Here is a 27,096-nt window from a genome sequence, read left to right as displayed (position 1 = left end):
CTACTAGGGGTAGCTAGATTCTCCGGCTGGCGCGTGTCATCTAGAATCAACGTAGGAATGATCCCCGGCTACTTCTAGTGTTGGCGTTAGGAGTAGATATATGGTCAACCCAGTTACCACTGCCCTATGAGCTGGATTTTTGTACTCTGCAGACTTCCACGTTCCTCTGAGACCCTCGCCATTGGGGTCATAACAGTTTGCCAGGCCAGTATTAAATGTTTAATGCATTGCAGAAGAGGGATTATAAGAAAGAAGATTCTGAGTTTTTTTTTTTTTTTTCTTCTTCCCCTTTACCTCAGAGTGGCTATGCTTGCTGCAGACATGAATGTCCAGACCTTGATTACAAGTGTGGACCAGCTGGCTACTCGTGTGCAGGGCATACAAGACTATGTTATCAGAAATCCTAGGTCAGAACCTAAAATACCGATTCCTGAACTGTTTTCCGGAGACAGGTTTAAGTTTAGGAATTTCGTGAATAATTGTAAATTGTTTTTGTCCCTGAGACCCTGTTCATCTGGAGATTCTGCTCAGCAAGTAAAAATTGTTATTTCGTTCTTACGGGGCGACCCTCAGGATTGGGCTTTTTCGCTGGCGCCAGGAGATCCGGCATTGGCTGATCTTGATGCGTTTTTTCTGGCGCTCGGTTTACTTTATGAGGAACCCAATCTTGAGATTCAGGCAGAAAAGGCCTTGCTGGCTATGTCTCAGGGGCAGGACGAGGCTGAAGTGTATTGCCAAAAATTTCGGAAATGGTCCGTGCTGACACATTGGAACGAGTGTGCACTGGCCGCTAATTTTAGAAATGGCCTTTCTGAAGCCATTAAGAATGTTATGGTGGGTTTTCCCAGTCCCACAGGTCTGAATGATACTATGGCACTGGCTATTCAAATTGACCGGCGGTTGCGGGAGCGCAAAACCGCAAATTCCCTCATGGTGTTGTCTGAACAGACACCTAATTCGGTGCAATGTGATAGAAAAACTGCAAATTCCCTCATGGTGTTGTCTGAACAGACACCTGATTTAATGCAATGTGATAGAATCCTGACTAGAAATGAGCGGAAAATTCATAGACGCCGGAATGGCTTGTGCTACTACTGTGGTGATTCTACACATGTTATCTCAGCATGCTCTAAACGTATAGCTAAGGTTGTTAGTCCTGCCACCGTTGGTAATTTGCAACCTAAATTTATTCTGTCTGTAACTTTGATTTGCTCACTGTCATCTTATCCTGTCATGGCGTTTGTAGATTCAGGTGCTGCCCTGAGTCTCATGGATCTCTCATTTGCTAAGCGCTGTGGTTTTACTCTTGAACCATTAGAAAATCCTATTCCTCTTAGGGGTATTGATGCTACACCATTGGCAGCAAATAAACCGCAGTATTGGACACAGGTTACCATGTGCATGACTCCTGAACACCGCGAGGTGATACGTTTCGTGGTTTTACATAAAATGCATGATTTGGTTGTTTTAGGGCTGCCATGGTTACAGACTCATAATCCAGTCCTGGACTGGAAGGCTATGTCAGTCTCAAGTTGGGGCTGTCGTGGTATTCATGGGGATTCCCTGCCTGTGTCTATTGCTTCTTCTACGCCTTCGGAAGTTCCGGAGTATTTGTCTGATTATCAGGATGTCTTCAGTGAGTCTGAGTCCAGTGCACTGCCTCCTCATAGGGACTGTGACTGTGCTATAGATTTGATCCCAGGCAGTAAATTTCCTAAGGGAAGACTGTTTAATCTGTCGGTACCTGAACATACCGCTATGCGTTCATATATCAAGGAGTCTCTGGAGAAAGGACATATTCGTCCGTCTTCTTCTCCTCTTGGTGCGGGATTCTTTTTTGTGGCAAAAAAGGACGGATCTTTGAGACCTTGTATTGATTATCGGCTTTTAAATAAGATCACTGTCAAATTTCAGTATCCTTTGCCGCTGTTGTCTGACTTGTTTGCCCGGATTAAGGGTGCCAAGTGGTTCACCAAGATAGACCTTCGTGGTGCGTACAACCTTGTGCGCATTAAGCAAGGTGATGAATGGAAAACCGCATTCAATACGCCCGAAGGTCATTTTGAGTACTTGGTGATGCCTTTTGGGCTCTCCAATGCGCCTTCAGTTTTTCAGTCCTTTATGCATGACATTTTCCGGAAGTATCTGGATAAATTTTTGATTGTTTATCTGGATGATATTTTGTTTTTTTCTGATAATTGGGATTCGCATGTGGAGCAGGTCAGGTTGGTCTTTAAAATTTTGCGTGAAAATTCTTTGTTTGTCAAGGGCTCTAAGTGTCTCTTTGGTGTACAGAAGGTTCCCTTTTTGGGGTTCATTTTTTCCCCTTCTGCTGTGGAGATGGACCCAGTCAAGGTCCGAGCTATTCTTGATTGGACTCAGCCCTCGTCAGTTAAGAGTCTTCAGAAGTTCTTGGGCTTCGCTAACTTCTACCGTCGTTTTATCGCTAATTTTTCTAGCATTGTGAAACCTTTGACGGATATGACCAAGAAGGGCTCCGATGTAGCTAACTGGGCTCCTGCTGCCGTGGAGGCTTTCCAGGAGTTGAAACGCCGGTTTACTTCGGCGCCTGTTTTGTGCCAGCCTGACGTCTCACTTCCCTTTCAGGTTGAGGTGGATGCTTCGGAGATTGGGGCAGGGGCCGTTTTGTCGCAGAGAGGCCCTGGTTGCTCTGTTATGAAACCTTGTGCCTTTTTCTCTAGGAAGTTTTCGCCTGCCGAGCGAAATTATGATGTGGGCAATCGGGAGTTGTTGGCCATGAAATGGGCATTTGAGGAGTGGCGTCATTGGCTCGAGGGTGCTAAGCATCGTGTGGTGGTCTTGACTGATCACAAAAATCTGATGTATCTCGAGTCTGCTAAACGCCTTAATCCGAGACAGGCCCGCTGGTCATTGTTTTTCTCCCGCTTTGATTTTGTTGTCTCGTATTTACCAGGTTCTAAGAATGTGAAGGCCGATGCTCTTTCTAGGAGCTTTGTGCCTGATGCTCCTGGAGTCGCTGATCCTGTTGGTATTCTTAAAGATGGGGTTATCTTGTCAGCTATTTCTCCGGATCTGCGACGTGTGTTGCAGAGATTTCAGGCTGATAGGCCTGAGTCTTGTCCACCTGACAGACTGTTTGTCCCGGATAAGTGGACCAGCAGAGTCATTTCCGAGGTTCATTCCTCGGTGTTGGCAGGTCACCCGGGAATTTTTGGCACCAGAGATCTGGTGGCCAGGTCCTTTTGGTGGCCTTCCTTGTCAAGGGATGTGCGGTCATTTGTGCAGTCCTGTGGGACTTGTGCTCGAGCTAAGCCTTGCTGTTCTCGTGCCAGCGGTTTGCTCTTGCCCTTGCCTGTCCCGAAGAGACCTTGGACACATATCTCCATGGATTTCATTTCTGATCTTCCGCTATCTCAGGGCATGTCCGTTATCTGGGTGATATGTGATCGCTTCTCCAAGATGGTCCATTTGGTTCCTTTGCCTAAGCTGCCTTCCTCTTCCGATCTGGTTCCTGTGTTTTTCCAGAACGTGGTTCGTTTGCACGGCATCCCTGAGAATATTGTGTCAGACAGAGGATCCCAGTTCGTTTCCAGGTTCTGGCGATCCTTTTGTAGTAGGATGGGCATTGATTTGTCGTTTTCGTCTGCTTTCCATCCTCAGACTAATGGACAGACGGAGCGAACCAATCAGACTTTGGAGGCTTATTTGAGGTGTTTTGTCTCTGCTGATCAGGACGATTGGGTGACATTCTTGCCGTTGGCTGAGTTTGCCCTTAATAATCGGGCTAGTTCCGCCACCTTGGTTTCGCCTTTTTTCTGCAACTCTGGTTTCCATCCTCGCTTTTCTTCGGGTCATGTGGAGCCTTCTGACTGTCCTGGGGTGGATTCTGTGGTGGATAGGTTGCAGCAGATCTGGAATCATGTGGTGGACAACTTGAAGTTGTCACAGGAGAAGGCTCAGCGCTTTGCCAACCGCCGCCGCGGTGTGGGTCCCCGACTACGCGTTGGGGATTTGGTATGGCTTTCTTCCCGCTTTGTTCCTATGAAGGTCTCCTCTCCCAAATTTAAACCTCGTTTTATTGGGCCTTACAAGATATTGGAAATCCTTAATCCTGTATCTTTTCGTCTGGATCTTCCTGTGTCGTTTGCTATTCACAATGTATTTCATAGGTCCTTGTTGCGGCGGTACATTGTGCCTGTAGTTCCTTCTGCTGAGCCTCCTGCTCCGGTGTTGGTTGAGGGCGAGTTGGAGTACGTGGTGGAGAAGATCTTGGATTCTCGCCTCTCCAGGCGGAGGCTTCAGTACCTGGTCAAGTGGAAGGGCTATGGTCAGGAGGATAATTCCTGGGTGGTCGCCTCTGATGTTCATGCGGCCGATTTAGTTCGTGCCTTTCATGCCGCTCATCCTGATCGCCCTGGTGGTCGTGGTGAGGGTTCGGTGACCCCTCACTAAGGGGGGGGGGTACTGTTGTGAATTTGCTTTTTGCTCCCTCTAGTGGTTACTAGTTTTTTGACTCTGGTTTTTCTGTCATTCCTTTTATCCGCACCTGGGTCGTTAGTTAGGGGTGTTGCTATATAAGCTCCCTGGACCTTCAGTTCAATGCCTGGCAACGTAGTTATCAGAGCTAGTCTGCTGTGCTCTTGTCTACTGATCCTGGTTCCAGTTATATCAGCTAAGTCTGCCTTTTGCTTTTTGCTATTTGTTTTGGTTTTGTATTTTTGTCCAGCTTGTTCCAAATCTATATCCTGACCTTTGCTGGAAGCTCTAGGGGGGCTGGTGTTCTCCCCCCGGACCGTTAGACGGTTCGGGGGTTCTTGAATTTCCAGTGTGGATTTTGATAGGGTTTTTGTTGACCATATAAGTTACCTTTCTTTATTCTGCTATCAGTAAGCGGGCCTCTCTGTGCTAAACCTGGTTCATTTCTGTGTTTGTCATTTCCTCTTACCTAACCGTCATTATTTGTGGGGGGCTTCTATCCAGCTTTGGGGTCCCCTTCTCTGGAGGCAAGAAAGGTCTTTGTTTTCCTCTACTAGGGGTAGCTAGATTCTCCGGCTGGTGCGTGTCATCTAGAATCAACGTAGGAATGATCCCCGGCTACTTCTAGTGTTGGCGTTAGGAGTAGATATATGGTCAACCCAGTTACCACTGCCCTATGAGCTGGATTTTTGTACTCTGCAGACTTCCACGTTCCTCTGAGACCCTCGCCATTGGGGTCATAACAAAGGCGGGCTGTCTCACTTAAATCACCTATGCAGTCTTGGGGGGCAACTTGTGGAGAGGGGCGACTCTAGGGTCCCGGAAGAGCTCCGAGCCTACCCGTCAAACGGGTGCCGTCCCAACCAGAACATCAGGGAGGGACGGAGGATTAGCAGAACATCATCTAATCGAGTTGTGAGGGAACTTAAGAAACAGACACAACAGTTGTGGGGACTTTCTGTAAGCACAGCAGGGAAGGACCACAACACATAGCGCTAGCAGGAAGGCACAGATTTCCACCTGTGAAGAGAACTCTGGAGGTGCCATTGGACCGGCCGGACTTGCGCAGCCTGGTGAACCGTATTCTGGACTGAGGACCCAGAGATCTTCAGTAAAGAGGTAAAGAGACTGCAACCTGGTGTCCTCGTTATTTACTGCACTGCACCACCACCATCCGTCATATCTATCCACACCATTTCTATCTACTGTGCGCCCCACGGCAGGGTCACGGACCGGGGCCTAGCCACCGTGACAACCCCAGAGCAGAGACTCAGAGGCCCGGTACCGGGTACCCCTCGGCCCTGCGGCAGTGGGGGCGCTGCAAACTTGGCGTCACGAACAGGATCTACTTAAGCCTGAAGAATCAGGTCATGTGTGCCTTGGAACTGTGATTTATTGTGCTTGGACTGTACTTTATTGTAAAGACTGTGTACTGCCATTTACCGCCAAAAGTTCCCGCCAAAAGTCGCCACCATTGCGGCGCCACAGGGAGCGCAGAGGAAGAAGAAAGGCGTGCCATGGGAGGATACCACCAAAACGGCGCCAGAAGTAGCGACCGCCCCCTCCAACTCCTGCTGCGAGAGGACGACCTGCCCAGCAGTAGAGAAGAACCGCCCCCTGACTTGCAACGGCGGGAACGAGGTGAAGGAGGAGCTCGACCTCGGAGAAATGGCGGAGCCAGGTGCATGCGTTGCCGCCGAATGCCCGACAGCGACGATGAACAGCAAGTGCCCGAGCCACAGCGAGGTGATCCTGGCCTGCCCCTGCCCATCAGAGACGGACTTACGTCCACCGCCGATGAAGGACCTGAACTCCTTGGAGCCGCCGGTGGAGGAGCCGAGCTTACCTATCCCAGCCACGGAGCCATGGAGGGCGGAGCCACATCCAGAGAGCACTCCGGAAGAGCCGCGGTCCGGGCTGCAGCCGATTCCAGTGTCCTTGTCAACGGACCGGAGCGACATCGGTGGAATCACATCAGGCGCAGGTATGGACGGCACCCCTACTCCCCTGGCCGATTCTGCTCTCCCGACCGATCCGGCTCCACTGACCGATCCCGCTCCTGTGACCGCTCCTCACCCCAGCAATAATCGTTCCTTCTTGGTGGAGCGGGTGATCCTCACCTCTAACGCGATGGGGAAGCTAGTGCCTCCGCTACCAACCAAGATGGGAGAACCCATAGATGTAGGCTTAGACGGGGTGATTCTCCGGTGGGACACCCCCTGGACCGGGCCGGATGGAACCCGGGAGGATGGCCTCACCCTTGCCGTGCTCACTTGGGAGCAATATAAGCAATGTCTGATTCACCATTGGAAGGATCGAGACGAGGCCGAACAACATGATACACAACGTAGAAAGTCTGCGCACGGCAGGAAAGACGTGGTAAAGCGGGGAACTGTGCTGGCCTACCACCCGAAGAGGGGATGGGGCTCCATACAGGAACCGGGACTACCAACTGATGTCTTTGTTACTAGTTATAACGTGAAAACCCCCTGCTGCAGTCGAGATGGTGACCCTTTACAAAGGGGGGATCAGGTGACCTACACCCGTCATCGGAATGCACAAGGATGGTGCGCCTGGAACGTTCGACGGTGTGAACCTGAGAGAGCGCCCCCTGTTGCCCCGATCATGACTGATCCCGATTTGCCAGATCTTGTTCCTATCACCACCGTACGCCTTGTAGCGGCTACTGAACTTGCAAGCAGGATTAGCCTTCAAATCCAGACACCGGCTGATCTGATGGCATCTGAGAGACCAACTACCAGTACAGGTGCTGCGTCGGCCGGAGAACAAAGACCAACTCCCACATTACAAGATGAGTAAGCAAGAATGCTTTAATAATTGTACATAGTTCTTCTAACTGTTTGTTTCTTGTTATGTTGCTGCTAAACCCGTCCAGGGTTAACTTTTAAAGGGATCCCTTTGTTGACCCGGGATCCCTATTGCTTTTCGGTTGTTTTTCCACTTTTTGTTTCCTGTTGAAAAGAACTGCCGCAATCATGAACAGTGCATGATACAAACTTTTTGTACATAGTTTGCACCTTATTAAAGGTGCTCCCTACTGGTTTTACTTCAAAAAGGACTCTTTGTGAAGATACCACACTGGAACCTTTGTTGAGTATGGACTGGTAGCTTGAGAGGATATGCTACCTCATAGAGACTTGGTCCCCTCTTAAAGGGGATGTTCATGTGTTGCACTTAAGAGAATAGTATTGCTTTAAGACTGAGAGATAGCAATAATGTTTTGATAAAGAGAATGTGATGATAATGTTTGTGTGAAAAAGTTATATGTGTCCAACTAGTTAATTGTAAAGAAATGCTGATGATGTTCCCTGAAAGAAAGTGAAAGCTAGAAGAAGGATGCAGTAGGCCCGTAGGGGTGGATGTAGCGTCCGGCATACATGTCAGTAAGAAAAATAATGAGAAAGTTAAATGTTCTATAGAAAAATGTTTGATAATGTTGATAGATAATGAGGATAGAAGGTGAACCCTGAGTCCTCCTAGGAGTCATGTAAAGATGGCTCGGTGCTCTTAAACTGAAAGTAATGTTATGTTCTATACTGTGTATAGTAGTTGAAAAGACAGAAGGATCGGGCTGAAAGGAGCGGTCCTGTAAGAAAGGAGAGGCAGTAGGTCTGGTGCCGTTAGGACAGGCGGTCCTGCCGATTTAAAGAAGGAGAATGTGAAAGTTAAATTACCTTATAATGTGATTATAAGAAGGTCTTTAGCGGATTCAGAGTGTACATCCTTAAAGGCGATGTTAAATTATTGTTCAACAATTGTGTACTTAGTAGAATACCCGGTTGGGTAAAAGAAAGTTATAGCACGTTGCTATGATATTTAACCATGTTTGTAACGTTCAAGTGTCCTCACCTCCCATAAAGGGAAGCCTGTTTAAATATGCTTACTGTTATTGCACTCACAAAAATTGTATGTCTTTTTGCTAACCTGTATTGTTGTTTTCTTCTCAGTCCCGAAGTACTGTGTTTAACCAGGGGGGAGTGCAGCGCCCCAGAGTCCTGGTCGTTGCAGTACTGTGGCTCCGCCACTAAGGGGAGCTATGGTACGTCTGATGGCACTGAAGGAGTTCATCTGATCAGGTATCACAGACACCAATACATTTCACAGTCGGGCCTCCGGGGGGGAGCTAAGGGTTCTATTCACTAGGCCACTCCCCACCATAGTGGGTAAACTGGGGGTCAGGCAGGAAGTTAGATCAGAAAGCTGACTGGGTTGGAACCAGGCAACACCTTGTGGCAGAGGGTGTTGTGGGGGAAGATACAGTAGGGTCTCTGTCAGGGGTGGGATCCTGACAGAGGCTTGGCAACTTGAACGAACGTAACGGGACCGTGCCTGCTCAGGATAGCGGCGGTGCCCAAGGAAGGATCAGAAGCGAGATAGATTGTGCTGAGTGAGAAACGAGATCAAAGCAATAAGGAGAATTCCAGTAGGGGTCGTGCTGTAAGACCGAGGCAACATCCTACTGAGGCGCACTACCGGTGGCCGGAACGCCGAGAGAGTATTATAACATTCAGCTTCAAGCAATATTCTAAACAGCGGCAGGACAGTCAGTCTAAGGCGGGCTGTCTCACTTAAATCACCTATGCAGTCTTGGGGGGCAACTTGTGGAGAGGGGCGACTCTAGGGTCCCGGAAGAGCTCCGAGCCTACCCGTCAAACGGGTGCCGTCCTAACCAGAACATCAGGGAGGGACGGAGGATTAGCAGAACATCATCTAATCGAGTTGTGAGGGAACTTAAGAAACAGACACAACAGTTGTGGGGACTTTCTGTAAGCACAGCAGGGAAGGACCACAACACATAGCGCTAGCAGGAAGGCACAGATTTCCACCTGTGAAGAGAACTCTGGAGGTGCCATTGGACCGGCCGGACTTGCGCAGCCTGGTGAACCGTATTCTGGACTGAGGACCCAGAGATCTTCAGTAAAGAGGTAAAGAGACTGCAACCTGGTGTCCTCGTTATTTACTGCACTGCACCACCACCATCCGTCATATCTATCCACACCATTTCTATCTACTGTGCGCCCCACGGCAGGGTCACAGACCGGGGCCTAGCCACCGTGACAACCCCAGAGCAGAGACTCAGAGGCCCGGTACCGGGTACCCCTCGGCCCTGCGGCAGTGGGGGCGCTGCACATATGTCGCACAAAACAAGTAGTTTATGTGTTATATTGTTCCTGTGAATTTTTTAACATTGGTAAAACAATTAGACCACTACATGTCCGTTTTAGGAAACATTTTCATTCATCTAGCACTCTAAAAGGTTCTCTAAGATTGATAAAACACATTCATGATTGTCATGGTGCAGACCCAAAAGCGTTACGTTTTGTTGGAATTTAATACGTTAGTTATCCAAGGGAAGGAGGTGATTATAACAAATTATTACTAAAAAGAGAAGCTAGATGGATTATAAGAACTGATGCTCAGGGACCACTCGGTTTAGGCCTCTTTCACATTTCCGTCGGTACGGGGCCGTCGCAAACCGTCAGCCCGACTTACATTGTGCAAAATAGTGCACAACGTGGGCAGCGGATGCAGTTTTCCGACGCATCCGCTGCCCATTATGAAGTCCGGGGAGGAGGGGGCGGAGTTCCGGCCGCGCATGCGAGGTCGTAAATGGCGGATCAGACGGACAAAAAAACGTTCCCTTGAACGTTTTTTCGTCACGACGGACCGCAAAAACACGACGCATCCGTTGCACTCCGTCGTCAATAAAAGTCTTTGGTAAGACATCCTGCGGGCACATTTGCAGGATCCGTTTTTTTACCAAAACGACAGATTGCGACGGATGGCAAAAAACAGAAATGAGAAAGAGGCCTTAAACATCAAAACAACATGTTGTTAGTTAGTTTGTAGTATTTTTTAATTGTTTTCACTTGTTTAATCACACCCCTTATTTCACTCTGCACAAAAGGAAGTGTTGTAATGGCACTAACCTTTATGGCCCCGTAGAAGTACCTACAAGGCATGAAATGACAGTAGGTCCGGCAGGTCTCACTGTTCATGAAAATACTCCCCTGACACCTGTGTAAGCAGGTTGAGGGATGCAGTGACAGACAGAAGGCAGAGCAATGGTTAACCAAATGTAACAATTTAAGGCTGGCGTCACACTAGAGAGAAATACGGACAAGGGAGAGGCGCAAAAACATTGCATTGCACACGGACCAATGTTTCTCTATGGGGCAGCTTCCATCAGTTGTATATTGCTCGGCCGTATTTTACGGGCGCAGAAAATCGCAGCATGCTGCGATTGTCAGCGTATTCCGCAAAAAATATGCCAATGAAAGTCTATGTGGGCGAGAAATATACGGATTGCACACTGACCATGTGTGTGACTTGCGAGAAATACGCACATGTGTTCTAGAGAAAAGCCAGTAATTCAGTGCGATGTACAGTAAAATCACACTGACAGGTTAGAATAGAATAGATAAAATGAATGTCTAGACATAGAATATGTCTAGATATATATACTGTATATATATATATATGTCATTGACACACACACATATATATATATATATTTATATTTAATACAGAGCTAGATAGCATAAAAGCCGGTAATTCATTTGTCGGCTTTTGCTATCTCCTTATCAAACCCGACAGGATATGAGACATGGTTTACATACAGTAAACCATTTCATATCCGTTATATTTTTACATATTCCTCACTAATAAAGTTAGTAGTTTGTGTGTGCAAAATTTGGTATCTCTAGGTGTTAAAAAAGGGTTAAATCACAGAAAAAACTGGCGTGGGCGCCCGCCAATTTTCTCAGCCAGAGTGGTAAAGCCAGTGACTGAGGGCAGATATTAATAGCCTAGAGAGGGTCCATGGTTATTGGCCCCCCTGGCTAAAAACATCTGCCCCCAGCCTCCCCAGAAAAGGCGCATCTGTAAGATGCGCCTATTTTGGCACTTAGCCACTCTCTTCCCACTCTCGAGTAGTGGTGGGATATGGGGTAATAAGGGGTCAATGTCACCTTGCTAATGTAAGGTGATATTAAGCCTGGTTAATAATGGAGAGATGTCAATAAGACACCTATCCATTATTAATCCAAAAGTAGTAAAGGGTTAAAAATACACACACACATTATGAATAAAGTATTTTAATGAAATAAATACACATGGGTTTTAATATCTTTATTGAACGCTCAATCCACCTGAAGACCCTCGTTTTCTGGAAAAAAAAGGAAAATAAAAAAGCAACAATATCCCATACCTGGCCGTCGTACAGTCATGTCCCACGCTGTAAATCCATCTGAAGGGGTTAAATACATTTACAACCAGGAGCCCGCTAATGCAGCCGCTCCGGGCTGTACAGGACAGGGAAATGAATGGAATGCAGGGAAGCTTCGGTGACTAGCTGCGCCCCCCTGGTGGCATGAACTTATATGAACTGTATGACAATATTCAGAAAAATTCCCACCAGGGGGCGCATAATATATATATATATATATATATATATATATATATATATATATATATATATAGACTGTATATATGTTTTCACGAATATTTGAGCCCATGGATCCACTATATATCCATTTTGCAAGCCGGCGAGAAAATCTCGCTGTACGGATGCCATACGGCTGACACACCGATATTTTTGGGAGAAAAAATTGCATCCTTGCATTGAATACGGATCACTGTTCAGGAACTTTTCTGCGTATCCCGCCCGTAAAAAACGGACCTTATTTTTGTACGTTAGGTCTGACCCCGGCCTAATAGAACAGAGTATTCACTCCTTGCAGGGAGGTAAATGGTTAAGGGATGGTTAATAATAATTATGAAAATAGTGATGCTGCAAGGGTTGTAGCATCGGGAGCATCCGGGGAGATGTCCTCAGATAGATGGTCCATCTTTAGGCAGAAGCGGTCGGTCTCCAGTACCTTCCGCTGAGCCTCTATTCCATAAACACACGTGGCCAAAACAAACAAGTACGCGACACTTCCAATGTCAAACGGGAACGGGCACGAAGTCACTGGCAGGGAAGGCCGCACGATTCTGTCCGGTGCTCGGCCTTCTCTCCTCTGCTCATGCACGGTACTCTCAGTCACTGAGCGTACAGTACCTCTCTCCTCAGCGGCCCCGCTGGAGATGGCGGGGACCAACCAACGCAGCCTGTCGCTGCACCGGTACTCAGGGGATGGAGCACACGGCTCACCTGGCTGCGCGCTGCTGCTGGTTCGCGCCAAACTGCCCGCGCTTTTACTTTTATCTAGCCCCTCCTACCCGGGTCATGAGGTTGGTCCGGCTCCTCATTCTTTCCCCAGGCAACAAGGGAGGCAGCCTCAACAGTTCTGGACCCAGCCCGGTACAGGTCTTCCTCCTTACACCTGCACCTCCACAAATATCAATATAGCCAATTTTATACATTAAAACCACATCTTGAAAGAAGGATCAGGTGAGTGCTATTTGTCTTGTTACTTTTTCCGATATACTACTATGGATGAATATGAGTTGCATTATACTATTATATATGACTATGGGGTGCATTATACTACTATATATGACTATGGGGTGCATTCTACTACTATATATGACTATGAGGTGCGTTTCACTATTATATATTGTATGACTATGGGGGTGCATTATACTACTATAGATGGCTCTGGGGGTGCGCTATACTATTATATATGACTCTAGGGGTGCATTATTCTACTATATATGACAATGGGGTGCATTATACTATTATATATGACTATGGGAGTGCATTATATAATTATACAGCTCTGGCAAAAATTAAGAGACCACCACATCAAAACCCTGTCATGGCCAATCCATTCTCTAGACCTGAATCCCATTGAAAACCTCTGGAATGTAATCAAGACGATGATGGATAGTCACAAGCCATCAAACAAAGAAGAACTGCTTACATTTTTGCACCAGAAGCAGTGTGAAAGACTGGTGGAAAGCATGCCAAGACGCATGAAAGCTGAGATTAAAAATCATGGTTATTCCACAAAATATTGATTTCTGAACTCTTCCTTAGTTAAAACATTAGTATTGTTGTTTCTAAATGATTATGAACTTGTTTTCTTTGCATTATTTGAGGTCTGAAAGCACTGTTTTTTGTTTGTTTTTTTACCATTTTTCTTTGTCAGAAAAAAATACAAAATGTATTGCTTGGAAATTCGAAGACATGTTGTCAGAAGTTTATAGACTAAAAGAACAATTTACAATTTAGTCACAAATTTACCTATAAAGAGAAAAATCAGACAAACTGAACATTTTGCAGTGGTCTTTTAATTTTTGCCAGAGCTGTATTGTGCAAAGGGGTAGTGTGTGTGTGTATATATTTTTTGCAGAGGGGCAGTGTGTGTATGTATGTTTTACAGAGGAAGAGTGTGTGTGTGTGTGTGTGTGTGTGTGTATATATGTATATTTTGCAGAGGGGCTGTGTGTATTTTGCAAAGGGGTAGCATGTGTGTGTATTTTGCAGAGGGACTGTGTGTGTATTTTGCAGAGGGGTAGTGTGTGTGTGTGTGTGTGTGTGTGTGTGTCTGTGTGTGTAAGGCCTCTTTCACACTTCAGTCTTTTGGCGTCAGTCTGAAACCGCCATTTTCCTCAAATAGCGGATCCGCCATATTTTGGGGGGGATCCGCTATTTTCCCATAGACATGCATTAGCGACGGATTGTGGCGGATGGTCGTCCGTTCCATCCACATTGTGACGGATCCGTCGAGATTTGGAGGACGTTGTCTAGACATTGACGGACATTATAACGTTTTTTGTCTGCACCGAAATGGCGATTCCCGACCATAGAATGGCCGCCTATGGGCGACGGATCCGTCGCGACCGTCATTTCGGCGGATTCGTCGCCCCAATCCGCTTTTTCAATTGCGCATGCTCCAAAAAGTAGATACTTTTCCCAGACAACCCCCAAGTAACTGATCCGTCAAAAAAACGGATCCGTTAGAACCGTTTTCTCAACAATTGTGACGGATCCGTCAATCCGTCACTATGTCGGAGCAGACTGACGCCAAACAACTGAAGTGTCAAAGAAGCCTAAGGGGGAGTATTTTGCAGGTCTTCTGTGATGCAATGTTAAATTGCCGTATTGGCACTTTCTGATAAATAAGTGGGTTTTGGGTTGCCGTTTCAGCACTTGGTCTCTGAAAGGTTCGCCTTCACTGTTATATGTCGTCTGGTCATGGTGTGGCGGCATTTGTCCCTTCTATATGGTATTATTCATTCACCATATGGTGGTGATTTGAAGTCTGGTCATGGTGTGGCGGTATTTGTTCCTTGTTTGTGGGGGTAATATATGGTCAGGTCATGCTGTGGTAGTATTTTTTCCTTGTATATGGTATTATTTCATCACTATGTGGTGGTAATATATGGTTTGGTCATGGTGTGGCGGTATTTGTTCCTTATATGTGGGGATAATATATGGTCAGTTCATGGTGTGGTGGTATTTTTTCCTTGTATGTGGTATTATTTGGTCACTATGTGGCGGTAATATATGGTCTGGTCATGGTGTGGTGGTATTTGTTCCTTGTTTGTGGTATTATTTGGTCACCGTGGTGGTGCTTTTTGGTCTGGTCATGGTGTGGCAGTATTTGTCCCTTCTATGTGTTATTCATTCACCATGTGGTGGTGATATGTTGTCTGGTCATGGTGTGGCCATATTTGTTCCTTGTATGTGTTGGTAATATATGGTCTGGTCATGGTGTGGTGGTATTTGTTCCTTGTATGAGGTGGTAATATATGGTCTTGACATGGTGCGGCAGTATTTGTTCCTTGTATGTCGTATTATTTGTTCACTATTTGGTGGTAATATGTAGTCTGGTCATGGTGTGGCTGTATTTATTCCTTGTATATGGCATTATTGTTCATTTAAGAAAAAATGTATGTGACACATTCCCTTAAAGAAATGTAAATAAAAATATACCTAAAAAGAGTACAGGATATTTTAATAATAAATGTTTAATTGTTTAGAGTAGAGTAGAGCCATGCAAAAGAGTCTACCTGTCGTTGTTGCAGCTTTTGGCCAAAACTAAAGCTGCCGGCTATGTGATCTTCTGTTAGATGGAACTGTTAATGTGTGATTGGTGAGGACGTGGTGCAGAAGTGGAGTTTTTCCAAGATTGGGTGGTGGGACTCTGGAATGTTGGAGATGGAGCTAGGGTGTAGCCTGGCGGAGTCTCAAGGGCGCCCAAAAATTTGACCATTATGATAGAATCGTGTCTCTTCTGTGTATGAAGTTGGCTCTAGGAGAAAGGACTGTAATCTGTTCAGGTGAACCCACACTGACATATGTGCCCTGCTAGGTGAACTGTCTATTTGCTTTTACACCTTTGTGATCAGAAGAGGTCACAGGTTGTTTTGTATTTTTTGAATCCCTTAGAGTTTTATGAACGCAATAAAACTGCATATGTTTGGACCAGACTAATTTGTTGGTGTGAACGCTACCGAAGGGTATGTGCAGACGATACGGACTGGCAGCACCATGGACTTAGCGCATGTTTGCTGCGTCCAAAGCGCTGTCGTCTATTGAACATAGATGTATCTGCCTGTGTTCACTGAACCATGTGGATTCACTGTATCCAATACATTGTATGGGTGAAATTTCTGTTGCGGAGATTTGCGTCTCCGCAAGAGAAATTGACATGCTGCGGTCTGGAAATATGTGCTGCATGTCCATCTCCGCGGGTGAGTCGCGGGCGTCTCTGGACGCATAGTGGGCATGGGATTTCTTGAAATCCCACCCTGTCACGGGGTTACTGCAACAGAGAGGAGCCAGAAGACCGCTGTGTCTGATTGGTCCTACTCCTGTGCTGAAAAGAAGCACTTCATCTTCTTTTTATATGGTGTTAATTTTGTTTTTGGAAGAACAGGGGTTAATCGGCCTTGTTGAGTGCTCTGGGAGTCTGAGCTCTCAGCTGAGCCACTCCTATTCGATTTATAATTTGGGTCCTGATTGAAACAGATTGTCAGAGCCAGTTTATGCTGCATGGCTTGGAGGAGAGGTGTTTTTGTGGTTATATGAGAAGGTGTTTGGAGGTGTTAACTGTGACTGTTGTGTAGGTTTGTAAGTGTGATAATTCCCCTTCCCTTCTCTTATTTTGTTTTTTTCCCCATCCTTCACTTCCCGATGCATTCATCTGTTATATGTGAGTTTATATTTATATGCCTGGTATTTTCAGTTACCCTTGTTTGTGTTGCCTTGTTCGTCAGGTTGGTGTACTGCGGTGCATGGCAGCGCCCCTCTTCCCAGGGAAGAGAACATACAGAGCGCTGATTCAGGAGATAAGGCAAGGGTGGAGGCCCCGGCATCTTCACCTTCAGAAGTATCCCAGAGAATAGGGAGGGCTAGGAGCCCCCTAGTGTTAGGGTAAGGGAAGGAGCCCCTGGTCCTGAGTCACCCGAAAGCTGTGTCATGACACATCCACTATGATGTAACAGCAGGACGCTGCGGGTTGTGTCTGCACAAGTATGCAGTGTCCAAGCAGCAGCGTTTACTGATCATCTGCACTTGAGGTTGTCAGGAAGCTGTTTTTCATTGCATTTAGCTTGTTGTCAGAATAAATAAAGTTGAGGTTGTCAGATGTAATAAAATCACAATTTGTCAGATATCCCAAACTGAGAATATCAAATGCGGGTAAGTTTACTATTTCAGAAGAAGCTGCAATGAGTTTGTTGAGTGTAGTAGAGCTGAGGGCAATAGAAGTGACAGAGGGTGTCCGATATAGCAGAATGGCTTCAAGTAAAAACAAGGTTGTTAAATCTGAAAGAGCTGAGGATGTGATTGTAGGCTGCAGAGCTGAAGGTGTAAAATGCAGCATAGCTGAGGCTGTCACCTGCAATGACCCCATAGTGCAGATCAAATCTTTACTGTTTTTTAAGGTGGCCAAATACCAGTGTCACAACTAGAGTCTGATGGGCCCCAGTGCAAGATTGGGACAGAGCCCACCCCCATCCTGAATTATATATATATATATATATATATATATATATATATAATCAATATATATAGATAGATGTGCATCTGTCCCTCATCCTGGTGTATATGTCTCTCATCCTGGCCCCATCATGGTATATGTCCACCGTTCTGCCAATGTTCTTTATTGTATAAAAAAGATAAACCATTATACTAACCAAGGGAGTACATAGAAGTAATGGGGCTCCATAGAAGATGCATAATGCACCCCCACAGTCCTCCTTACAGAGTATAATGCACTCCCCATAGTCCTCCATACAGTATATTGCACCCTCATAGGCCTCCATATAGTACAATGCACCATAATAGTCCTCCATAGAGTATAATGCATAGCCCATAGACCTCCATATAGTATAATGCACCCCATAGTCCTCCATATTGTATAATGCACCCACATAGTCCTCCATATAGTATAATGCACCCCATAGACCTCCATACAGTATAATGCACTCCCCATAGTCCTCCATATGGTATAATGCACTCCCAACAGTCAACCATGTAGTAGTATGGCCACCATGTACCCACCGATTTAAAAAAAAAACAACTCCTCCCATTTACTCCTTCACCGTGCAGCAGCCTTTGACTTCAGCATGCAACTGACGGGAGTGCATGATGTCACAGCATTGCTCCCCCAGTTGCATACACACCAGCGTCAGCTACTGGCTTCTGATTGGCCGGCAGGGTGTACTGCTACACACGGACCCGAAGGGTCTGAGCAGCAATGTGTGCCCAAGGATACACATCTAGCTGGAGTACTTGCTGGTGTCAGCGGGCCCCTCACCCACCGTAACTGGTCATAGTGGCAACAGCGATTGTTACACCCCTGCAAAACACCTTAGAGAAAGAGCTACAAAGAAGTTAGTTGGTGGTAATTTAATAGCCTGTTTAGACTGGAATACCGCGCTATCCATGCGCACAGCACAATCTTGGCAGCACATATTCTCGTGTTCTCGGCAGCACATGTTCAGTTTTCACAGGACAATGAACCATTCTATACAAACAGTAGAAGAGCTTGATTTACCGCTCATTGAAATTCTGCTCAGCAGGTCACTATACACAACCTCGTCTCTGCTGTGTGCACACACTCAGCAGGCAATGTTTGCTCCAAGATAGAGTCGGTGTTTAAATAAATCTCTGGACATTATATATTATACATTTGCCTGGACATTATATATTTTAGATCTCTGGACATTATATATTATAGATCTCTCTGGACATTATATAGTATAGATCTCTGGACATTATATAGTATAGATCTCTCTGGATATTATATATTATATATAGCTCTGGCTCTGGACATTATATATTTTAGATCTGTGTGTGTGTGCGGGTGTCTGTGTGTATCTGTGTCTGTGCGTGTGCAGGTCTGCGTGTTTCTGTGTGTGTAGCCAGGCATCATCTGATGGACCTACTACTCCCATCCAGCTAGGTCTGCTGTCACATATAACAGTGACAGCATGAGACGATGATGGGACAGTAGTCCTATTATCCCGCAACTGTGTTCAATTGTAAAACAAAAAAAAAAAATTCATACTCACCAAACACCTAGTCCCAGATGCCCGCGTCTCCTGCAACAAAAATAAAATAATAAACCAACATGTACTTACCTTTCTGCCATATTCCATTTAATAATGAGTGTCCCATGACGATCCCACGTGTAGAACAGTCACATCGGAAGATGTCTTAGGCAAACTGAAGACCGCGCACACGGTATAAATTTTTTTAGGTAGTTTATTGAAGCCAACGCGTTTCAAGAGCTTTCTTGCTCTCTTCTTCAGGGCATATAGTACATAAACACAATATAGGGTGTATTTATACAAACAGGAACCCTATATTGTGTTTATGTACTATATGCCCTGAAGAAGAGAGCAAGAAAGCTCTTGAAACGCGTTGGCTTCAATAAACTACCTAAAAAAATTTATACCGTGTGCGCGGTCTTCAGTTTGCCTAAGACTATTACCCTCAACATCCTTATTTGGATTTTTGTGGAGACCTGCTGCTACGGTCAAGCCTACATGGGAGTTGTGACCTAGGTTCACAACTCCAATAGGTGAGTACATTCCCTGCATAGGACCATATGTTTTCTTAAACAGTGTGACACATTGGGGGCGCCTTGTGTTTTTCTCACATCGGAAGATGTGGCTGTTCTACAGGGCCTCCGGTAATACCAGGGTAGGAGGTAATCCTCCCGCAGTGTATCACTCTGCCACCATGAGAGAGGTCACTGGAGTTCTTGCTGTCACTTGCGGCACCGCTGAGTGAGAAAATTCTCACACAGCGGTTCTGTAAAGTGAGATGCACTGCAGGAGTAATCACCTCCTGTCAGTGTATCGCTGGAGGCCAGGTAGAGCGGTCACATTTCCCGAAGTGACTGTTCTACACCTGAGTTCCCCATGGGACACTCATTAAATGGACTATAGGGGACAAGGAGTATTTATGTTGGTTTATTATTTTATTTTTGTTGCAGAAGATGAGGGAGTTGTGGATTAGGCCTGGTTGCAAGTATGATAAATTAAGATTCAATAAAGGAGTCTGTGTGATTATTTCAATTAAAGGACTTTATTCTGGCTGTGTCTTTATTTACCATGTAGCTATAGGATTAATAATGGATAGGTGTCTTATAGACACCTCTCCATTACTAAGCCATGGGCTTGATGTCCCCTGACAATACAAAGGTAACATCAACTCCACAAATATGAACCCCACTTGCCACCACTACAGTTTAAGTGGGAAGAGCGAGGCTAAGTGCCAGAATTGGCGCATCTATAAGATGCGCCATTTCTGTGGTGGCTGAGAGCTGATGTTTTTAGCCAGGGGGGTGCCAATATACAAGGCCCATTCATTCCCAGGCTATTAATATCATCCCGCAGCTGTCTGATTAGTTTTTGCTCCGATTTTATAGGGGGACCCCATGTCAATTGTTTTCTGGGGTCCCCTGTAAACTAGCTAGCAAAGGCTAAGCAAACAGCTGTGAGCTTCTATTAATACCCTGGGAACCTTTATAGCTATTGGCTCCTTCCCAGAATATTAACATCAGCCCTCAGCAGTTGACTTTCCCTCTGCTGGTTAAGAAAATCATGCGAGAGCCCAGGCAATTTTGTAAAAAATGTGTTTGCAAATTAAACAGATATTGCATTTCCCGCAGATTTTCTGTGTGTGTGTGTCTTTTATTCAACTTATATAAATATATATATATATATATATATATATATATATATATATATATATATATATATACTAGCTGAAGAGCCAGGGCATAGTAAATATCTGTGGTTAGTTATAGCACCTCACTTCTCTTATTTTCCCATCACGCTTCTCATTTTCCCCCTCACATCTCTCATTTTCTGCCTTACACCTCTCATTTTCCCCCTCACTCCTCTCATTCCCCCCTAAAACTTGTCATTTCGACCACACATCTGTCATTTTCCGATCACTCCACTATTTTCCCTCACTCCTCTCATTTTGCATTCACACCTTTTCATTTTCACCTCACACCCCTCATTTTCACCTCACACCTCTCATTTTCCCCTCAGTATATACATGTTTGTCATCTCCCTTATATATAGTATATACCTGTATGTCATCTCCCCTGTAAATAGTATATACCTGCTGTATGTCATCTCCTCCTGTATATTGTATATACCTATGTGTCATCTCCTCCTGTATATAGTATATACCTGTATGTCATCTCTTCTGTATATACTATATACCTGTATGCCATCTCCTATATATAGTATATACTTGTATGTCATCTCCTGTATATAGTATATACCCGTATGTCATCTCCCCTGTATATAGTATATACCTGCTGTATGTCATCTCCTTCTCTATATACCTATGTGTCATCTCCTCTTTTATATAGTATATACCTGTATGTCATCTCCTCCTGTATATAGTATATACCTGTGTGTCATCTGCTCCTGTATATAGTATATACCTGTGTGTCATCTCCTCCTGTATATAGTATGTACCTGTATGTCATCTCCTCCTGTATATAGTATATACATGTGTGTCATCTCTTCCTGTATATAGTATATACCTGTGTGTCATCTCCTCCTGTATATAGTATGTACCTGTATGTCATCTCCTCCTGTATATAGTATATACGTGTCATCTCCTCCTGTATATAGTATATACCTGTAAGTCATCTCCTCCTGTATATAGTATATACCTGTGTGTCATCTGCTCCTGTATATAGTATATACCTGTGTGTCATCTCCTCCTGTATATAGTATATACCTGTGTGTCATCTGCTCCTGTATATAGTATATACCTGTGTGCCATCTCCTCCTGTATATAGTATGTACCTGTATGTCATCTCCTCCTGTATATAGTATATACATGTGTCATCTCTTCCTGTATATAGTATATACCTGTGTGTCATCTCCTCCTGTATATAGTATATACCTGTGTGTCATCTCCCCTGTATATAGTATATACCTGTGTGTCATCTCCCCTGTATATAGTATATACCTGTGTGTCATCTCCCCTGTATATAGTATGTACCTGTATGTCATCTCCCCTGTATATAGTATATACCAGTGTGTCATCTCCTCCTGTATATAGTATATACCTGTATGTCATCTCCTCCTGTATATAGTATATACCTGTGTGTCATCTGCTCCTGTATATAGTATATACCTGTGTGTCATCTCCTCCTGTATATAGTATGTACCTGTATGTCATCTCCTCCTGTATATAGTATATACATGTGTGTCATCTCTTCCTGTATATAGTATATACCTGTGTGTCATCTCCTCCTGTATATAGTATGTACCTGTATGTCATCTCCTCCTGTATATAGTATATACGTGTCATCTCCTCCTGTATATAGTATATACCTGTAAGTCATCTCCTCCTGTATATAGTATATACCTGTGTGTCATCTGCTCCTGTATATAGTATATACCTGTGTGTCATCTCCTCCTGTATATAGTATATACCTGTGTGTCATCTGCTCCTGTATATAGTATATACCTGTGTGCCATCTCCTCCTGTATATAGTATGTACCTGTATGTCATCTCCTCCTGTATATAGTATATACATGTGTCATCTCTTCCTGTATATAGTATATACCTGTGTGTCATCTCCTCCTGTATATAGTATATACCTGTGTGTCATCTCCCCTGTATATAGTATATACCTGTGTGTCATCTCCCCTGTATATAGTATATACCTGTGTGTCATCTCCCCTGTATATAGTATGTACCTGTATGTCATCTCCCCTGTATATAGTATATACCAGTGTGTCATCTCCTCCTGTATATAGTATATACCTGTATGTCATCTCCTCCTGTATATAGTATATACCTGTGTGTCATCTCTCCTGTATATAGTATATATCTGTGTGTCATCTCCCCTGTATATAGTATGGAAGCTCTCCCCCCTGGCAGTATATATTAGCTCACACATACACATAATAGACAGGTCATGTGACTGACAGCTGCCATATTTCCTATATGGTACATTTGTTGCTCTTGTAGTTTGTCTGCTTATTAATCAGAATTTTATTTTTGAAGGATAATACCAGACTTGTGTGTGTTTTAGGGCGAGTTTCATGTGTCAAGTTGTGTGTGTTGAGTTGCGTATGGCGACATGTATGTAGCGACTTTTGTGAGATGAGTTTTGTGTGGCGACATGCGTGTAGCAACTTTTTGTGTGTCGAGTTGCATGTGACAGGTTAGTGTAGCAAGTTGTGTGCAGCAAGTTTTGCGCATGGCAAGTTTTGTGTGAGGCAACTTTTGCATGTGTTGCAACTTTTGTGCATGTGGCAATTTTTCAGCGTGTGCAAGTTTTGCGTGTGGCGAGTTTTCCATGCCGCGACTTTTGTGTTTCGACTTTTATGTGGCGAGGTTGGTGTTCATACTGCTAAGCTAAATAAAATAGGCTATGTGCCGACCTAGTGTTTTACTGAGTGTCAATGGACCCTTCTAACACAAGTATGGATTGACTAAAATGGGGAGGCTATTTAAGAGTGGAAGTTGGAGTCTCTAAGACTTGGGATGATGTACAGTATGTACTTATAATATGTGCAGCACTGGTTTTTATTGGTGTATTCATTTGTGTCTTTTGTATAGTTTTTCTATTGTCCAAGACCTTGAAGTTCTACCTGGCAAGAGGGATTGTTGAACTATTTTCATTGTTAAGGCCCAGCTGTTGATTTCTGAAACTGAAACCATACAGCGATTAGTTTTCTTCAAATCCTTTAGTTTCTACTACTTAAACAGAAATTTAACAAGTGTAAAGATCGATGTTTCAAATACATACACTTTTAAATAGGAATATATTTTACATGTGCGTCAGGTTAGGTGAGTAAAGAGTAAACCGGATATACTTGTACTGATTTTATTACCGAGGGTGGTGCCGTTTTGCAGTTTGCCTCAGGCAGCAGAGAGGCTAGGTTCACCCCTGAGTATGAGACCCCCACATAGCCTCCATATATACAGTATGAGCCCCCACATAGCTTCTGCATACCTATATACAGTGTGAGAACCACATGACCTTCATATATACATAGCCTCCTACATACAGTATGAGCCCCCACATAGCCTCCATATATTCAGTGTGAGCACCACATAGTTATAGCATGGTATACATTAAGTAAATTACACAAGACTCTTGCTGCAACAATTTATTTACAGTCTTCTTTATTTAAACACCATCACAAAACACAAAAGTCAATGTATTATACACAAGTAATAATAGCATAAATAATATTAGACTGAAAATAATACATTTCTTCTTATAAATCTTGTGTTTTGCTGACAACAGCTGTATAAATGTATAAACAATTTAGCGTACCCCTAGCATAATATTAAACAGCATCTGTCAGGTTTCCTAACTCTTTTAAGCTGTCCCCATGACCTGTCAGATGTTTATCCAGTTAGTCCAGTGATATGGCTAATATTTTGTGCAAAGCCACATATGTGAGCAAAATGAACAGCAGCTTGCTGTGTATGCTAATAAACCAGGGCTAATCCGATGAGGCTTTTACTCACTGAGACTAGTGCGGGTCCAGTAACAGCAGACATGCCCCCTGGACATTATTGACAGTCCTTGCACTGCCCGTCCAGGGGTCATGACTGCAGCAGCTAGTAAACACGGACTAGTCTGTGAGTAAACACCTCACCGGACTAGTCTTGGTCTATTAGCGTACAACGAAGCTCAAATATGGGAAGTTGCATCAAGCAATAAACACAATCCTGAAATACCTGAATAAAGGCCTGAAAAGTTATGGGAGGCCTGACAGAGTCTCATTATGGGTGGTAGGACTGCCACAACCCCTGAGAACCATCAGACCAGTGTTTCAATGCACAGCAATGCTCCCTGTAAGCGGCTGTGCAGGGAAACCTAACAGAACCCATTTGCTTGGTTGGAGTTTTGTTAGAGTTCCTTGCATAGTAGATAACCGGGAACATCACTGAACAAAAGAAATAAAAAATAAATATCTGTCTCTTTGTTTTTGAGATTGGCAAGGGTCCATGATGACGCCCTTCACCGATCAAATGTTATGGCATATCCAAAACATTTCCGAAGAACATCAAGATTTCTCCCATTAAATAACCAGTAATAAAAACATTGGTAAGACAGTTTAATGCTCAACACAATTTGACACAACTGAAGATACCTGAGATAGTTTTGCTTTTAAATAGATATTTTTGAAACCTAAGAAAATATGCATTTGTCATTGCCTTGGCTTTAGATCCCTGCAGAGCATCCTTTCATGAGTCTTGTATATTAGCCAGCAATCCTGGCAGCTGCAGTGCATTTGGAAGAAGAGGTCTTTGGGACAATGCTAATGCTTGTGAGGGGGCCACATATGCCAGGTTAATGGAAAGCAGCAGTTTGGCAGCGGATGGGCATACAGAGAAGAGCACAGGAACCTCCAGTCCTGGGGAAGACATTAACACATGCAGAAATAATGCAGCGTAAACCTCAGCACCGAAAAGACAAACAGAAATTCTTGCTGCAAATGTGGTTTTACAGTGATCTGGCACCAGAGAAAAAACAGATATTAGTCCAACGTTTCGACTAACTGGTGGTCATTCTCACAGACATCTGTGCAGGTAATGGCTGGGAATGCAGTATAGGGTTAGTGTGCAGGATATATATGGCATATGGTGGCACATTATCCCTAAATGCCCAGCAGTGCTCGGGTTAGGGGCAAGCAAACTAGGCATTTGCCTAGGGCCCCCAACTCCCAGGGGCCCCCAGCATCTGCAGCATAAATAAAACCACATTTACAGCAAGAATTTCTGTGTTTGACTTTTCGATGCTGAGGTTTATGTATGCTACTACAGGACTATTGTCCTTTCCTCAAGCACAACTTTTTTTACCAGCAGCATGCCAGTTTTCCCTATGTACACATGCATAAATAAAACATGGCTTTATAGAGATAGAACCATTTGTGGGAGAAAAGACAAAATCAAAACATTTTCAGTCATATGGCTGTTTTTATTTCCCAAATCACTTCTGATTTCTACTGGTACTTTTGATACATCTTGATTTTCTTTACACATTGCACATAATCTATTGGCCAATGTGATTCTCAACTTCGAATAACAGGTAAGTAAAATCCAGAATTTATAATATATCTTAATGTTTTGGTAAAAAAAAGTTTTCACATGCAGTGAAGACAAAAGTCTGTTATTAAGAAGGAAACTGTCAACAAGCAGGACTAACTGCTGACAGATCTTAAATGTGCTTTTATGGTGGCTTGTGTGATTACCATAACACTTCAGTCCAATAAAATAGTATTTATCATGTTTACTATCTGATAGCTGACCAGAAAGTTTGATCAACACACACATTACTATCACTTTCTACCACAAGCCTGTAAAGGGCACATTTCCAGCAGTCGGCACACCTATATGAAATGACTAAATATTTATTGTGGACTAGATGGTGGCCCGATTCTAACGCATTGGGTATTCTAGAATATGCGTCCACGTAGTATATTGCCCAGCCATGTTGTATATTGCACAGCCACGTAGTATATTGCACAGCCATGTAATATATTGCCCAGTTACGTAGTATATTGCCCAGCCATGTGGTATATTGCCCAGTTATGTAGTATATTGCCCAGTGATGTAGTATATTGCCCAGTGACGTAGTATATTGCCCAGCCACGTAGTATATTGCCCAGCCACGTAGTATATTGCCCAGTGACATAGTATATTGCCCAGTGACGTAGTATACAGCACAGAGCCACGTAGTATATTGCACAGCGACGTAGTATACAGCACAGAGCCACGTAGTATATTGCCCAGCCACGTAGTATATTGCCCAGCCACGTATGTCACCGGTTAAAAAATCAAAAATAAACATATACTCACCTTCCGAGGGGCCCCTTGTAGTTCTGTCGCTTGTGTTCGGTTCAGGCGGCAGCTTCCGGTCCGAGGGTGTGATGACGTCGCGGTCACATGACTGTGACGTCACGGCAGGTCCTTCTCGCGCAGGCGCGCAGGGCCTCCGAGTACGTCGCGGTCACATGACTGTGACATCATGGCAGGTCCTTCTCGCGCAGGCGCACAGGGCCTGTGATGACGTTGCGGTCACATAACCGTGACGTCATGGAAGGTCCTTGTCGCACACCAACCTTAGCACCGGAACCTGCCGCTTGCATTGACCGGTCACCGGAGCGTCGGAAAGGCGGCGGAAGGTGAGTATATAATGATTTGTT

This window comes from Ranitomeya variabilis, chromosome 4 (assembly GCF_051348905.1).
Source record: "Ranitomeya variabilis isolate aRanVar5 chromosome 4, aRanVar5.hap1, whole genome shotgun sequence".
In the NCBI taxonomy this organism is placed as follows: domain Eukaryota; kingdom Metazoa; phylum Chordata; class Amphibia; order Anura; family Dendrobatidae; genus Ranitomeya; species Ranitomeya variabilis.
The sequence above is the reverse complement of the archived record's forward strand: the minus strand, read 5'-3'. Positions refer to the sequence as shown.